Consider the following 15,376-nt stretch of genomic DNA (forward strand, 5'->3'; position numbering starts at 1 on the left):
CAGGGAAATATATTTTTTTGTCAAGCACATGTCATGGTACACTGCTGTCAATAAGTTGGCGTAAGCCACAAGAAAAAGTACAATCCTTCGAGCCGGATTTGAACCAGTGACCTAAGGATTACAGCAATTTCACCTACAGTCCTCCACTCTACCAACTGAGCTATCGAAGGATAAAAAATGTAGTCAAACGCCATCACCTAGATGGTCAGAGGTTTGGCAGAAGCATATGTTCCTTTTAAGAAATTAATCTGATGAGTTTGGTGGTTTCTTGGAGCTGCTGAGGATTGCCCCCAGGTCTTCGTACGTTCAACTAATGCTCTATTCCTCTGAGCTACATCCCCTTAGATTGCAAGTAGTTGCATTTGGGAATAGACAAAAAGTGAGCCGAGGAATAAAATCGCTGTTTAGCCCCCTAGCTTGCGAAATGTATTTTTCTCTCTCCCTGTTGGTCTAGTGGTAAGGATTCGGTTCTTTTACCACCGCGGCCTGGGTTTGATTCCCGCTCAGCATTCCTCTTCATTCCTATCAAAGGTCAACAAGTGAAGATTTCTTCTCTCAGGGAAAGATATTTTTTGTCAAGCACATGTCATGGTACACTGCTGTCAAAAAGTTGGCGTAAGCCACAAGAAAAAGTACAATCCTTCGAGCCGGATTTGAACAAGCGACCTAAGGATTGGAGCAATTTCACCTACAGTCCTCCGCTCTACCAACTGAGTTATCGAAGGATAAAAAATGTAGTCAAACACCATCACCTAGATGGTCAGAGGTTTGGCAGAAGCATATGTTCCCTTTAAGAAATTAATCTGCTGAGTTTGGTGTTTTCTTGGAGCTGCTGAGGATTGCCCCCAGGTCTTCGTACGTTCAACTAATGCTCTATTCCTCTGAGCTACATCCCCTTAGATTGCAAGTAGTTGCATTTGGGAATAGACAAAAAGTGAGCCGAGGAATAAAATCGCTGTTTAGCCCCCTAGCTTGCGAAATGTATTTTTCTCTCTCCCTGTTGGTCTAGTGGTAAGGATTCGGTTCTTTTACCACCGCGGCCGGGTTTGATTCCCGCTCAGGGAATGACTTGCTTTTGGGTAAACACTAGGCATAAGTCAAAAACTTGGAACAACTGCAGAATAAGTTATACTCTTCTGAATCAGCGACCTAAGGACTGTTGCAATCTCGAGAACTCTCTGCTGCTCTACCAACATTCCTATCAAAGGTCAACAAGTGAAGATTTCTTCTCTCAGGGAAAGATATTTTTTTGTCAAGCACATGTCATGGTACACTGCTGTCAAAAAGTTGGTGTAAGCCACAAGAAAAAGTACAATCCTTCGAGCCGGATTTGAACCAGCGACCTAAGGATTACAGCAATTTCACCTACAGTCCTCCGCTCTACCAACTGAGTTATCGAAGGATAAAAAATGTAGTCAAACACCATCACCTAGATGGTCAGAGGTTTGGCAGAAGCATATGTTCCCTTTAAGAAATTAATCTGATGAGTTTGGTGGTTTCTTGGAGCTGCTGAGGATATCCCCCAGGTCTTCGTACGTTCAACTAATGCTCTATTCCTCTGAGCTACATCCCCTTAGATTGCAAGTAGTTGCATTTGGAAATAGACAAAAAGTGAGCCGAGGAATAAAATCGCTGTTTAGCCCCCTAGCTTGCGAAATGTATTTTTCTCTCTCCCTGTTGGTCTAGTGGTAAGGATTCGGTTCTTTTACCACCGCGGCCTGGGTTTGATTCCCGCTCAGGGAATGACTTGCTTTTGGGTAAACACTAGGCATAAGTCAAAAACTTGGAACAACTGCAGAATAAGTTATACTCTTCTGAATCAGCGACCTAAGGACTGTTGCAATCTCGAGAGCTCTCTGCTGCTCTACCAACATTCCTATCAAAGGTCAACAAGTGAAGATTTCTTCTCTCAGAGAAAGATATTTTTTTGTCAAGCACATGTCATGGTACACTGCTGTCAAAAAGTTGGCGTAAGCCACAAGAAAAAGTACAATCCTTCGAGCCGGATTTGAACAAGCGACCTAAGGATTAGAGCAATTTCACCTACAGTCCTCCGCTCTACCAACTGAGTTATCGAAGGATAAAAAATGTAGTCAAACACCATCACCTAGATGGTCAGAGGTTTGGCAGAAGCATATGTTCCCTTTAAGAAATTAATCTGCTGAGTTTGGTGGTTTCTTGGAGCTGCTGAGGATTGCCCCCAGGTCTTCGTACGTTCAACTAATGCTCTATTCCTCTGAGCTACATCCCCTTAGATTGCAAGTAGTTGCATTTGGGAATAGACAAAAAGTGAGCCGAGGAATAAAATCGCTGTTTAGCCCCCTAGCTTGCGAAATGTATTTTTCTCTCTCCCTGTTGGTCTAGTGGTAAGGATTCGGTTCTTTTACCACCGCGGCCTGGGTTTGATTCCCGCTCAGGGAATTACTTGCTTTTGGGTAAACACTAGGCATAAGTCAAAAACTTGGAACAACTGCAGAATAAGTTATACTCTTCTGAATCAGCGACCTAAGGACTGTTGCAATCTCGAGAACTCTCTGCTGCTCTACCAACATTCCTATCAAAGGTCAACAAGTGAAGATTTCTTCTCTCAGGGAAAGATATTTTTTTGTCAAGCACATGTCATGGTACTCTGCTGTCAAAAAGTTGGTGTAAGCCACAAGAAAAAGTACAATCCTTCGAGCCGGATTTGAACCAGCTACCTAAGGATTACAGCAATTTCACCTACAGTCCTCCGCTCTACCAACTGAGCTATCGAAGGATAAAAAATGTAGTCAAACACCATCACCTAGATGGTCAGAGGTTTGGCAGAAGCATATGTTCCCTTTAAGAAATTAATCTGATGAGTTTGGTGGTTTCTTGGAGCTGCTGAGGATATCCCCCAGGTCTTCGTACGTTCAACTAATGCTCTATTCCTCTGAGCTACATCCCCTTAGATTGCAAGTAGTTGCATTTGGAAATAGACAAAAAGTGAGCCGAGGAATAAAATCGCTGTTTAGCCCCCTAGCTTGCGAAATGTATTTTTCTCGATCCCTGTTGGTCTAGTGGTAAGGATTCGGTTCTTTTACCACCGCGGCCTGGGTTTGATTCCCGCTCAGGGAATGACTTGCTTTTGGGTAAACACTAGGCATAAGTCAAAAACTTGGAACAACTGCAGAATAAGTTATACTCTTCTGAATCAGCGACCTAAGGACTGTTGCAATCTCGAGAACTCTCTGCTGCTCTACCAACATTCCTATCAAAGGTCAACAAGTGAAGATTTCTTCTCTCAGGGAAAGATAGTTTTTTGTCAAGCACATGTCATGGTACACTGCTGTCAAAAAGTTGGTGTAAGCCACAAGAAAAAGTACAATCCTTCGAGCCGGATTTGAACCAGCGACCTAAGGATTACAGCAATTTCACCTACAGTCCTCCGCTCTACCAACTGAGCTATCGAAGGATAAAAAATGTAGTCAAACACCATCACCTAGATGGTCAGAGGTTTGGCAGAAGCATATGTTCCCTTTAAGAAATTAATCTGATGAGTTTGGTGGTTTCTTGGAGCTGCTGAGGATTGCCCCCAGGTCTTCGTACGTTCAACTAATGCTCTATTCCTCTGAGCTACATCCCCTTAGATTGCAAGTAGTTGCATTTGGAAATAGACAAAAAGTGAGCCGAGGAATAAAATCGCTGTTTAGCCCCATAGCTTGCAAAATGTATTTTTCTCTCTCCCTGTTGGTCTAGTGGTTAGGATTCGGTTCTTTTACCACCGCTGCCTGGGTTTGATTCCCGCTCAGGGAATGACTTGCTTTTGGGGAAACACTAGGCATAAGTCAAAAACTTGGAACAACTGCAGAAGAAGTTATACTCTTCTGAATCAGCGACCTAAGGACTGTTGCAATCTCGAGAGCTCTCTGCTGCTCTACCAACATTCCTATCAAAGGTCAACAAGTGAAGATTTCTTCTCTCGTAGAAAGATATTTTTTTGTCAAGCACATGTCATGGTACACTGCTGTCAAAAAGTTGGCGTAAGCCACAAGAAAAAGTACAATCCTTCGAGCCGGATTTGAACAAGCGACCTAAGGATTAGAGCAATTTCACCTACAGTCCTCCGCTCTACCAACTGAGTTATCGAAGGATAAAAAATGTAGTCAAACACCATCACCTAGATGGTCAGAGGTTTGGCAGAAGCATATGTTCCCTTTAAGAAATTAATCTGCTGAGTTTGGTGGTTTCTTGGAGCTGCTGAGGATTGCCCCCAGGTCTTCGTACGTTCAACTAATGCTCTATTCCTCTGAGCTACATCCCCTTAGATTGCAAGTAGTTGCATTTGGGAATAGACAAAAAGTGAGCCGAGGAATAAAATCGCTGTTTAGCCCCCTAGCTTGCGAAATGTATTTTTCTCTCTCCCTGTTGGTCTAGTGGTAAGGATTCGGTTCTTTTACCACCGCGGCCTGGGTTTGATTCCCGCTCAGGGAATGACTTGCTTTTGGGGAAACACTAGGCATAAGTCAAAAACTTGGAACAACTGCAGAATAAGTTATACTCTTCTGAATCAGCGACCTAAGGACTGTTGCAATCTCGAGAACTCTCTGCTGCTCTACCAACATTCCTATCAAAGGTCAACAAGTGAAGATTTCTTCTCTCAGGGAAAGATATTTTTTTGTCAAGCACATGTCATGGTACACTGCTGTCAAAAAGTTGGTGTAAGCCACAAGAAAAAGTACAATCCTTCGAGCCGGATTTGAACCAGCTACCTAAGGATTACAGCAATTTCACCTACAGTCCTCCGCTCTACCAACTGAGCTATCGAAGGATAAAAAATGTAGTCAAACACCATCACCTAGATGGTCAGAGGTTTGGCAGAAGCATATGTTCCCTTTAAGAAATTAATCTGATGAGTTTGGTGGTTTCTTGGAGCTGCTGAGGATATCCCCCAGGTCTTCGTACGTTCAACTAATGCTCTATTCCTCTGAGCTACATCCCCTTAGATTGCAAGTAGTTGCATTTGGAAATAGACAAAAAGTGAGCCGAGGAATAAAATCGCTGTTTAGCCCCCTAGCTTGCAAAATGTATTTTTCTCTCTCCCTGTTGGTCTAGTGGTAAGGATTCGGTTCTTTTACCACCGCGGCCGGGTTTGATTCCCGCTCAGGGAATGACTTGCTTTTGGGTAAACACTAGGCATAAGTCAAAAACTTGGAACAACTGCAGAATAAGTTATACTCTTCTGAATCAGCGACCTAAGGACTGTTGCAATCTCGAGAACTCTCTGCTGCTCTACCAACATTCCTATCAAAGGTCAACAAGTGAAGATTTCTTCTCTCAGGGAAAGATATTTTTTTGTCAAGCACATGTCATGGTACACTGCTGTCAAAAAGTTGGTGTAAGCCACAAGAAAAAGTACAATCCTTCGAGCCGGATTTGAACCAGCGACCTAAGGATTACAGCAATTTCACCTACAGTCCTCCGCTCTACCAACTGAGTTATCGAAGGATAAAAAATGTAGTCAAACACCATCACCTAGATGGTCAGAGGTTTGGCAGAAGCATATGTTCCCTTTAAGAAATTAATCTGATGAGTTTGGTGGTTTCTTGGAGCTGCTGAGGATATCCCCCAGGTCTTCGTACGTTCAACTAATGCTCTATTCCTCTGAGCTACATCCCCTTAGATTGCAAGTAGTTGCATTTGGAAATAGACAAAAAGTGAGCCGAGGAATAAAATCGCTGTTTAGCCCCCTAGCTTGCGAAATGTATTTTTCTCTCTCCCTGTTGGTCTAGTGGTAAGGATTCGGTTCTTTTACCACCGCGGCCTGGGTTTGATTCCCGCTCAGGGAATGACTTGCTTTTGGGTAAACACTAGGCATAAGTCAAAAACTTGGAACAACTGCAGAATAAGTTATACTCTTCTGAATCAGCGACCTAAGGACTGTTGCAATCTCGAGAACTCTCTGCTGCTCTACCAACATTCCTATCAAAGGTCAACAAGTGAAGATTTCTTCTCTCAGGGAAAGATATTTTTTTGTCAAGCACATGTCATGGTTCACTGCTGTCAAAAAGTTGCCGTAAGCCACAAGAAAAAGTACAATCCTTCGAGCCGGATTTGAACCAGCGACCTAAGGATTACAGCAATTTCACCTACAGTCCTCCGCTCTACCAACTGAGCTATCGAAGGATAAAAAATGTAGTCAAACACCATCACCTAGATGGTCAGAGGTTTGGCAGAAGCATATGTTCCCTTTAAGAAATTAATCTGCTGAGTTTGGTGGTTTCTTGGAGCTGCTGAGGATTGCCCCCAGGTCTTCGTACGTTCAACTAATGCTCTATTCCTCTGAGCTACATCCCCTTAGATTGCAAGTAGTTGCATTTGGAAATAGACAAAAAGTGAGCCGAGGAATAAAATCGCTGTTTAGCCCCATAGCTTGCAAAATGTATTTTTCTCTCTCCCTGTTGGTCTAGTGGTTAGGATTCGGTTCTTTTACCACCGCTGCCTGGGTTTGATTCCCGCTCAGGGAATGACTTGCTTTTGGGGAAACACTAGGCATAAGTCAAAAACTTGGCACAACTGCAGAAAAAGTTATACTCTTCTGAATCAGCGACCTAAGGACTGTTGCAATCTCGAGAACTCTCTACTGCTCTACCAACATTCCTATCAAAGGTCAACAAGTGAAGATTTCTTCTCTCAGGGAAAGATATTTTTTTGTCAAGCACATGTCATGGTACACTGCTGTCAAAAAGTTGGTGTAAGCCACAAGAAAAAGTACAATCCTTCGAGCCAGATTTGAACCAGCGACCTAAGGATTACAGCAATTTCAACCTACAGTCCTCCGCTCTACCAACTGAGCTATCGAAGGATAAAAAATGTAGTCAAACGCCATCACCTAGATGGTCAGAGGTTTGGCAGAAGCATATGTTCCCTTTAAGAAATTAATCTGCTGAGTTTGGTGGCTTCTTGGAGCTGCTAAGGATTGCCCCCAGGTCTTCGTACGTTCAACTAATGCTCTATTCCTCTGAGCTACATCCCCTTAGATTGCAAGTAGTTGCATTTGGAAATAGACAAAAAGTGAGCCGAGGAATAAAATCGCTGTTTAGCCCCCTAGCTTGCGAAATGTATTTTTCTCTCTCCCTGTTGGTCTAGTGGTTAGGATTCAGTTCTTTTACCACCGCGGCCTGGGTTTGATTCCCGCTCAGGGAATGACTTGCTTTTGGGTAAACACTAGGCATAAGTCAAAAACTTGGAACAACTGCAGAATAAGTTATACTCTTCTGAATCAGCGACCTAAGGACTGTTGCAATCTCGAGAACTCTCTGCTGCTCTACCAACATTCCTATCAAAGGTCAACAAGTGAAGATTTCTTCTCTCAGGGAAAGATATTTTTTTGTCAAGCACATGTCATGGTACACTGCTGTCAAAAAGTTGGTGTAAGCCACAAGAAAAAGTACAAACCTTCGAGCCGGATTTGAACCAGCGACCTAAGGATTACAGCAATTTCACCTACAGTCCTCCGCTCTACCAACTGAGCTATCGAAGGATAAAAAATGTAGTCAAACACCATCACCTAGATGGTCAGAGGTTTGGCAGAAGCATATGTTCCCTTTAAGAAATTAATCTGATGAGTTTGGTGGTTTCTTGGAGCTGCTGAGGATTGCCCCCAGGTCTTCGTACGTTCAACTAATGCTCTATTCCTCTGAGCTACATCCCCTTAGATTGCAAGTAGTTGCATTTGGAAATAGACAAAAAGTGAGCCGAGGAATAAAATCGCTGTTTAGCCCCATAGCTTGCAAAATGTATTTTTCTCTCTCCCTGTTGGTCTAGTGGTTAGGATTCGGTTCTTTTACCACCGCTGCCTGGGTTTGATTCCCGCTCAGGGAATGACTTGCTTTTGGGGAAACACTAGGCATAAGTCAAAAACTTGGCACAACTGCAGAAAAAGTTATACTCTTCTGAATCAGCGACCTAAGGACTGTTGCAATCTCGAGAACTCTCTACTGCTCTACCAACATTCCTATCAAAGGTCAACAAGTGAAGATTTCTTCTCTCAGGGAAAGATATTTTTTTGTCAAGCACATGTCATGGTTCATTGCTGTCAAAAAGTTGCCGTAAGCCACAAGAAAAAGTACAATCCTTCGAGCCGGATTTGAACCAGCGACCTAAGGATTACAGCAATTTCACCTACAGTCCTCCGCTCTACCAACTGAGCTATCGAAGGATAAAAAATGTAGTCAAACGCCATCACCTAGATGGTCAGAGGTTTGGCAGAAGCATATGTTCCCTTTAAGAAATTAATCTGCTGAGTTTGGTGGTTTCTTGGAGCTGCTGAGGATTGCCCCCAGGTCTTCGTACGTTCAACTAATGCTCTATTCCTCTGAGCTACATCCCCTTAGATTGCAAGTAGTTGCATTTGGGAATAGACAAAAAGTGAGCCGAGGAATAAAATCGCTGTTTAGCCCCCTAGCTTGCGAAATGTATTTTTCTCTCTCCCTGTTGGTCTAGTGGTTAGGATTCGGTTATTTTACCACCGCTGCCTGGGTTTGATTCCCGCTCAGGGAATGACTTGCTTTTGGGGAAACACTAGGCATAAGTCAAAAACTTGGCACAACTGCAGAAAAAGTTATACTCTTCTGAATCAGCGACCTAAGGACTGTTGCAATCTCGAGAACTCTCTGCTGCTCTACCAACATTCCTATCAAAGGTCAACAAGTGAAGATTTCTTCTCGCAGAGAAAGATATTTTTTTGTCAAGCACATGTCATGGTACACTGCTGTCAAAAAGTTGGCGTAAGGCACAAGAAAAAGTACAATCCTTCGAGCCGGATTTGAACAAGCGACCTAAGGATTACAGCAATTTCACCTACAGTCCTCCGCTCTACCAACTGAGCTATCGAAGGATAAAAAATGTAGTCAAACACCATCACCTAGATGGTCAGAGGTTTGGCAGAAGCATATGTTCCCTTTAAGAAATTAATCTGCTGAGTTTGGTGGTTTCTTGGAGCTGCTAAGGATTGCCCCCAGGTCTTCGTACGTTCAACTAATGCTCTATTCCTCTGAGCTACATCCCCTTAGATTGCAAGTAGTTGCATTTGGAAATAGACAAAAAGTGAGCCGAGGAATAAAATCGCTGTTTAGCCCCCTAGCTTGCGAAATGTATTTTTCTCTCTCCCTGTTGGTCTAGTGGTTAGGATTCGGTTATTTTACCACCGCTGCCTGGGTTTGATTCCCGCTCAGGGAATGACTTGCTTTTGGGGAAACACTAGGCATAAGTCAAAAACTTGGCACAACTGCAGAAAAAGTTATACTCTTCTGAATCAGCGACCTAAGGACTGTTGCAATCTCGAGAACTCTCTGCTGCTCTACCAACATTCCTATCAAAGGTCAACAAGTGAAGATTTCTTCTCGCAGAGAAAGATATTTTTTTGTCAAGCACATGTCATGGTACACTGCTGTCAAAAAGTTGGCGTAAGGCACAAGAAAAAGTACAATCCTTCGAGCCGGATTTGAACAAGCGACCTAAGGATTACAGCAATTTCACCTACAGTCCTCCGCTCTACCAACTGAGCTATCGAAGGATAAAAAATGTAGTCAAACACCATCACCTAGATGGTCAGAGGTTTGGCAGAAGCATATGTTCCTTTTAAGAAATTAATCTGCTGAGTTTGGTGGTTTCTTGGAACTGCTGAGGATTGCCTCCAGGTCTTCGTACGTTCAACTAATGCTCTATTCCTCTGAGCTACATCCCCTTAGATTGCAAGTAGTTGCATTTGGGAATAGACAAAAAGTGAGCCGAGGAATAAAATCGCTGTTTAGCCCCCTAGCTTGCGAAATGTATTTTTCTCTCTCCCTGTTGGTCTAGTGGTAAGGATTCGGGTCTTTTACCACCGCGGCCTGGGTTTGATTCCCGCTCAGGGAATGACTTGCTTTTGGGTAAACACTAGGCATAAGTCAAAAACTTGGAACAACTGCAGAATAAGTTATACTCTTCTGAGTCAGCGACATACGGACTGTTGCAATCTCGAGAACTCTCTGCTGCTCTACCAACATTCCTATCAAAGGTCAACAAGTGAAGATTTCTTCTCTCAGGGAAATATATTTTTTTGTCAAGCACATGTCATGGTACACTGCTGTCAATAAGTTGCCGTAAGCCACAAGAAAAAGTACAATCCTTCGAGCCGGATTTGAACCAGCGACCTAAGGATTACAGCAATTTCACCTACAGTCCTCCACTCTACCAACTGAGCTATCGAAGGATAAAAAATGTAGTCAAACGCCATCACCTAGATGGTCAGAGGTTTGGCAAAAGCATATGTTCCCTTTAAGAAATTAATCTGCTGAGTTTGGTGGTTTCTTGGAGCTGCTAAGGATTGCCCCCAGGTCTTCGTACGTTCAACTAATGCTCTATTCCTCTGAGCTACATCCCCTTAGATTGCAAGTAGTTGCATTTGGAAATAGACAAAAAGTGAGCCGAGGAATAAAATCGCTGTTTAGCCCCATAGCTTGCAAAATGTATTTTTCTCTCTCCCTGTTGGTCTAGTGGTTAGGATTCGGTTCTTTTACCACCGCTGCCTGGGTTTGATTCCCGCTCAGGGAATGACTTGCTTTTGGGGAAACACTAGGCATAAGTCAAAAACTTGGCACAACTGCAGAAAAAGTTATACTCTTCTGAATCAGCGACCTAAGGACTGTTGCAATCTCGAGAACTCTCTGCTGCTCTACCAACATTCCTATCAAAGGTCAACAAGTGAAGATTTCTTCTCGCAGAGAAAGATATTTTTTTGTCAAGCACATGTCATGGTACACTGCTGTCAAAAAGTTGGCGTAAGGCACAAGAAAAAGTACAATCCTTCGAGCCGGATTTGAACAAGCGACCTAAGGATTACAGCAATTTCACCTACAGTCCTCCGCTCTACCAACTGAGCTATCGAAGGATAAAAAATGTAGTCAAACACCATCACCTAGATGGTCAGAGGTTTGGCAGAAGCATATGTTCCTTTTAAGAAATTAATCTGCTGAGTTTGGTGGTTTCTTGGAACTGCTGAGGATTGCCCCCAGGTCTTCGTACGTTCAACTAATGCTCTATTCCTCTGAGCTACATCCCCTTAGATTGCAAGTAGTTGCATTTGGGAATAGACAAAAAGTGAGCCGAGGAATAAAATCGCTGTTTAGCCCCCTAGCTTGCGAAATGTATTTTTCTCTCTCCCTGTTGGTCTAGTGGTAAGGATTCGGGTCTTTTACCACCGCGGCCTGGGTTTGATTCCCGCTCAGGGAATGACTTGCTTTTGGGTAAACACTAGGCATAAGTCAAAAACTTGGAACAACTGCAGAATAAGTTATACTCTTCTGAGTCAGCGACATACGGACTGTTGCAATCTCGAGAACTCTCTGCTGCTCTACCAACATTCCTATCAAAGGTCAACAAGTGAAGATTTCTTCTCTCAGGGAAATATATTTTTTTGTCAAGCACATGTCATGGTACACTGCTGTCAATAAGTTGCCGTAAGCCACAAGAAAAAGTACAATCCTTCGAGCCGGATTTGAACCAGCGACCTAAGGATTACAGCAATTTCACCTACAGTCCTCCACTCTACCAACTGAGCTATCGAAGGATAAAAAATGTAGTCAAACGCCATCACCTAGATGGTCAGAGGTTTGGCAGAAGCATATGTTCCCTTTAAGAAATTAATCTGCTGAGTTTGGTGGTTTCTTGGAGCTGCTAAGGATTGCCCCCAGGTCTTCGTACGTTCAACTAATGCTCTATTCCTCTGAGCTACATCCCCTTAGATTGCAAGTAGTTGCATTTGGGAATAGACAAAAAGTGAGCCGAGGAATAAAATCGCTGTTTAGCCCCCTAGCTTGCGAAATGTATTTTTCTCTCTCCCTGTTGGTCTAGTGGTAAGGATTCGGGTCTTTTACCACCGCTGCCTGGGTTTGATTCCCGCTCAGGGAATGACTTGCTTTTGGGGAAACACTAGGCATAAGTCAAAAACTTGGAACAACTGCAGAAGAAGTTATACTCTTCTGAATCAGCGACCTAAGGACTGTTGCAATCTCGAGAGCTCTCTGCTGCTCTACCAACATTCCTATCAAAGGTCAACAAGTGAAGATTTCTTCTCTCAGAGAAAGATATTTTTTTGTCAAGCACATGTCATGGTACACTGCTGTCAAAAAGTTGGCGTAAGCCACAAGAAAAAGTACAATCCTTCGAGCCGGATTTGAACAAGCGACCTAAGGATTAGAGCAATTTCACCTACAGTCCTCCGCTCTACCAACTGAGCTATCGAAGGATAAAAAATGTAGTCAAACACCATCACCTAGATGGTCAGAGGTTTGGCAGAAGCATATGTTCCCTTTAAGAAATTAATCTGCTGAGTTTGGTGGTTTCTTGGAGCTGCTGAGGATTGCCCCCAGGTCTTCGTACGTTCAACTAATGCTCTATTCCTCTGAGCTACATCCCCTTAGATTGCAAGTAGTTGCATTTGGGAATAGACAAAAAGTGAGCCGAGGAATAAAATCGCTGTTTAGCCCCCTAGCTTGCGAAATGTATTTTTCTCTCTCCCTGTTGGTCTAGTGGTAAGGATTCGGTTCTTTTACCACCGCGGCCTGGGTTTGATTCCCGCTCAGGGAATGACTTGCTTTTGGGTAAACACTAGGCATAAGTCAAAAACTTGGAACAACTGCAGAATAAGTTATACTCTTCTGAATCAGCGACCTAAGGACTGTTGCAATCTCGAGAACTCTCTGCTGCTCTACCAACATTCCTATCAAAGGTCAACAAGTGAAGATTTCTTCTCTCAGGGAAAGATATTTTTTTGTCAAGCACATGTCATGGTACACTGCTGTCAAAAAGTTGGTGTAAGCCACAAGAAAAAGTACAATCCTTCGAGCCGGATTTGAACCAGCGACCTAAGGATTACAGCAATTTCACCTACAGTCCTCCGCTCTACCAACTGAGCTATCGAAGGATAAAAAATGTAGTCAAACACCATCACCTAGATGGTCAGAGGTTTGGCAGAAGCATATGTTCCCTTTAAGAAATTAATCTGATGAGTTTGGTGGTTTCTTGGAGCTGCTGAGGATATCCCCCAGGTCTTCGTACGTTCAACTAATGCTCTATTCCTCTGAGCTACATCCCCTTAGATTGCAAGTAGTTGCATTTGGAAATAGACAAAAAGTGAGCCGAGGAATAAAATCGCTGTTTAGCCCCATAGCTTGCAAAATGTATTTTTCTCTCTCCCTGTTGGTCTAGTGGTTAGGATTCGGTTCTTTTACCACCGCTGCCTGGGTTTGATTCCCGCTCAGGGAATGACTTGCTTTTGGGGAAACACTAGGCATAAGTCAAAAACTTGGCACAACTGCAGAAAAAGTTATACTCTTCTGAATCAGCGACCTAAGGACTGTTGCAATCTCGAGAACTCTCTACTGCTCTACCAACATTCCTATCAAAGGTCAACAAGTGAAGATTTCTTCTCTCAGGGAAAGATATTTTTTTGTCAAGCACATGTCATGGTTCACTGCTGTCAAAAAGTTGCCGTAAGCCACAAGAAAAAGTACAATCCTTCGAGCCGGATTTGAACCAGCGACCTAAGGATTACAGCAATTTCACCTACAGTCCTCCGCTCTACCAACTGAGCTATCGAAGGATAAAAAATGTAGTCAAACACCATCACCTAGATGGTCAGAGGTTTGGCAGAAGCACATGTTCCCTTTAAGAAATTAATCTGATGAGTTTGGTGGTTTCTTGGAGCTGCTGAGGATTGCCCCCAGGTCTTCGTACGTTCAACTAATGCTCTATTCCTCTGAGCTACATCCCCTTAGATTGCAAGTAGTTGCATTTGGAAATAGACAAAAAGTGAGCCGAGGAATAAAATCGCTGTTTAGCCCCATAGCTTGCAAAATGTATTTTTCTCTCTCCCTGTTGGTCTAGTGGTTAGGATTCGGTTCTTTTACCACCGCTGCCTGGGTTTGATTCCCGCTCAGGGAATGACTTGCTTTTGGGGAAACACTAGGCATAAGTCAAAAACATGGCACAACTGCAGAAAAAGTTATACTCTTCTGAATCAGCGACCTAAGGACTGTTGCAATCTCGAGAACTCTCTACTGCTCTACCAACATTCCTATCAAAGGTCAACAAGTGAAGATTTCTTCTCTCAGGGAAAGATATTTTTTTGTCAAGCACATGTCATGGTTCACTGCTGTCAAAAAGTTGCCGTAAGCCACAAGAAAAAGTACAATCCTTTGAGCCGGATTTGAACCAGCAACCTAAGGATTATAGCAATTTCACCTACAGTCCTCCGCTCTACCAACTGAGCTATCGAAGGATAAAAAATGTAGTCAAACGCCATCACCTAGATGGTCAGAGGTTTGGCAGAAGCATATGTTCCCTTTAAGAAATTAATCTGCTGAGTTTGGTGGTTTCTTGGAGCTGCTAAGGATTGCCCCCAGGTCTTCGTACGTTCAACTAATGCTCTATTCCTCTGAGCTACATCCCCTTAGATTGCAAGTAGTTGCATTTGGAAATAGACAAAAAGTGAGCCGAGGAATAAAATCGCTGTTTAGCCCCCTAGCTTGCGAAATGTATTTTTCTCTCTCCCTGTTGGTCTAGTGGTTAGGATTCGGTTATTTTACCACCGCGGCCTGGGTTTGATTCCCGCTCAGGGAATGACTTGCATTTGGGGAAACACTAGGCATAAGTCAAAAACTTGGAACAACTGCAGAAAAAGTTATACTCTTCTGAATCAGCGACCTAAGGACTGTTGCAATCTCGAGAGCTCTCTGCTGCTCTACCAACATTCCTATCAAAGGTCAACAAGTGAAGATTTCTTCTCTCAGGGAAAGATATTTTTTTGTCAAGCACATGTCATGGTACACTGCTGTCAAAAAGTTGGCGTAAGCCACAAGAAAAAGTACAATCCTTCGAGCCGGATTTGAACCAGCGACCTAAGGATTACAGCAATTTCACCTACAGTCCTCCGCTCTACCAACTGAGCTATCGAAGGATAAAAAATGTAGTCAAACACCATCACCTAGATGGTCAGAGGTTTGGCAGAAGCATATGTTCCCTTTAAGAAATTAATCTGCTGAGTTTGGTGGTTTCTTGGAGCTGCTAAGGATTGCCCCCAGGTCTTCGTACGTTCAACTAATGCTCTATTCCTCTGAGCTACATCCCCTTAGATTGCAAGTAGTTGCATTTGGAAATAGACAAAAAGTGAGCCGAGGAATAAAATCGCTGTTTAGCCCCATAGCTTGCAAAATGTATTTTTCTCTCTCCCTGTTGGTCTAGTGGTTAGGATTCGGTTCTTTTACCACCGCTGCCTGGGTTTGATTCCCGCTCAGGGAATGACTTGCTTTTGGGGAAACACTAGGCATAAGTCAAAAACTTGGCACAACTGCAGAAAAAGTTATACTCTTCT

At 43.2% G+C, this 15,376-nt stretch overlaps 9 non-coding genes across 9 annotated transcripts; all 9 read right to left on the bottom strand.

The window, feature by feature from the left end:
• Positions 1 to 3,349: 3,349 nt before the first annotated feature.
• On the bottom strand, positions 3,350 to 3,436 carry trnay-gua (transfer RNA tyrosine (anticodon GUA)). The gene is given in 2 exon segments: positions 3,350 to 3,385; positions 3,400 to 3,436. It is a non-coding gene; the product is annotated as a tRNA-Tyr (tRNA).
• Positions 3,437 to 6,060: 2,624 nt separating this feature from the next.
• Positions 6,061 to 6,147, bottom strand: trnay-gua (transfer RNA tyrosine (anticodon GUA)). The gene is given in 2 exon segments: positions 6,061 to 6,096; positions 6,111 to 6,147. It is a non-coding gene; the product is annotated as a tRNA-Tyr (tRNA).
• A 1,270-nt stretch (positions 6,148 to 7,417) lies between these two features.
• On the bottom strand, positions 7,418 to 7,504 carry trnay-gua (transfer RNA tyrosine (anticodon GUA)). Its single transcript is given in 2 exon segments — positions 7,418 to 7,453; positions 7,468 to 7,504. It is a non-coding gene; the product is annotated as a tRNA-Tyr (tRNA).
• Positions 7,505 to 8,095: 591 nt separating this feature from the next.
• On the bottom strand, positions 8,096 to 8,182 carry trnay-gua (transfer RNA tyrosine (anticodon GUA)). Its single transcript is given in 2 exon segments — positions 8,096 to 8,131; positions 8,146 to 8,182. It is a non-coding gene; the product is annotated as a tRNA-Tyr (tRNA).
• Positions 8,183 to 10,129: 1,947 nt separating this feature from the next.
• On the bottom strand, positions 10,130 to 10,216 carry trnay-gua (transfer RNA tyrosine (anticodon GUA)). The gene is given in 2 exon segments: positions 10,130 to 10,165; positions 10,180 to 10,216. It is a non-coding gene; the product is annotated as a tRNA-Tyr (tRNA).
• A 1,269-nt stretch (positions 10,217 to 11,485) lies between these two features.
• On the bottom strand, positions 11,486 to 11,572 carry trnay-gua (transfer RNA tyrosine (anticodon GUA)). The gene is given in 2 exon segments: positions 11,486 to 11,521; positions 11,536 to 11,572. It is a non-coding gene; the product is annotated as a tRNA-Tyr (tRNA).
• Positions 11,573 to 12,841: 1,269 nt separating this feature from the next.
• Positions 12,842 to 12,928, bottom strand: trnay-gua (transfer RNA tyrosine (anticodon GUA)). Its single transcript is given in 2 exon segments — positions 12,842 to 12,877; positions 12,892 to 12,928. It is a non-coding gene; the product is annotated as a tRNA-Tyr (tRNA).
• Positions 12,929 to 13,519: 591 nt separating this feature from the next.
• Positions 13,520 to 13,606, bottom strand: trnay-gua (transfer RNA tyrosine (anticodon GUA)). The gene is given in 2 exon segments: positions 13,520 to 13,555; positions 13,570 to 13,606. It is a non-coding gene; the product is annotated as a tRNA-Tyr (tRNA).
• Positions 13,607 to 14,875: 1,269 nt separating this feature from the next.
• On the bottom strand, positions 14,876 to 14,962 carry trnay-gua (transfer RNA tyrosine (anticodon GUA)). The gene is given in 2 exon segments: positions 14,876 to 14,911; positions 14,926 to 14,962. It is a non-coding gene; the product is annotated as a tRNA-Tyr (tRNA).
• Between the last annotated feature and the right edge of the window lie 414 nt (positions 14,963 to 15,376).

The sequence above is a fragment of the Oncorhynchus clarkii genome, unplaced genomic scaffold, assembly GCF_045791955.1.
Source record: "Oncorhynchus clarkii lewisi isolate Uvic-CL-2024 unplaced genomic scaffold, UVic_Ocla_1.0 unplaced_contig_1340_pilon_pilon, whole genome shotgun sequence".
NCBI classification, from domain to species: domain Eukaryota; kingdom Metazoa; phylum Chordata; class Actinopteri; order Salmoniformes; family Salmonidae; genus Oncorhynchus; species Oncorhynchus clarkii.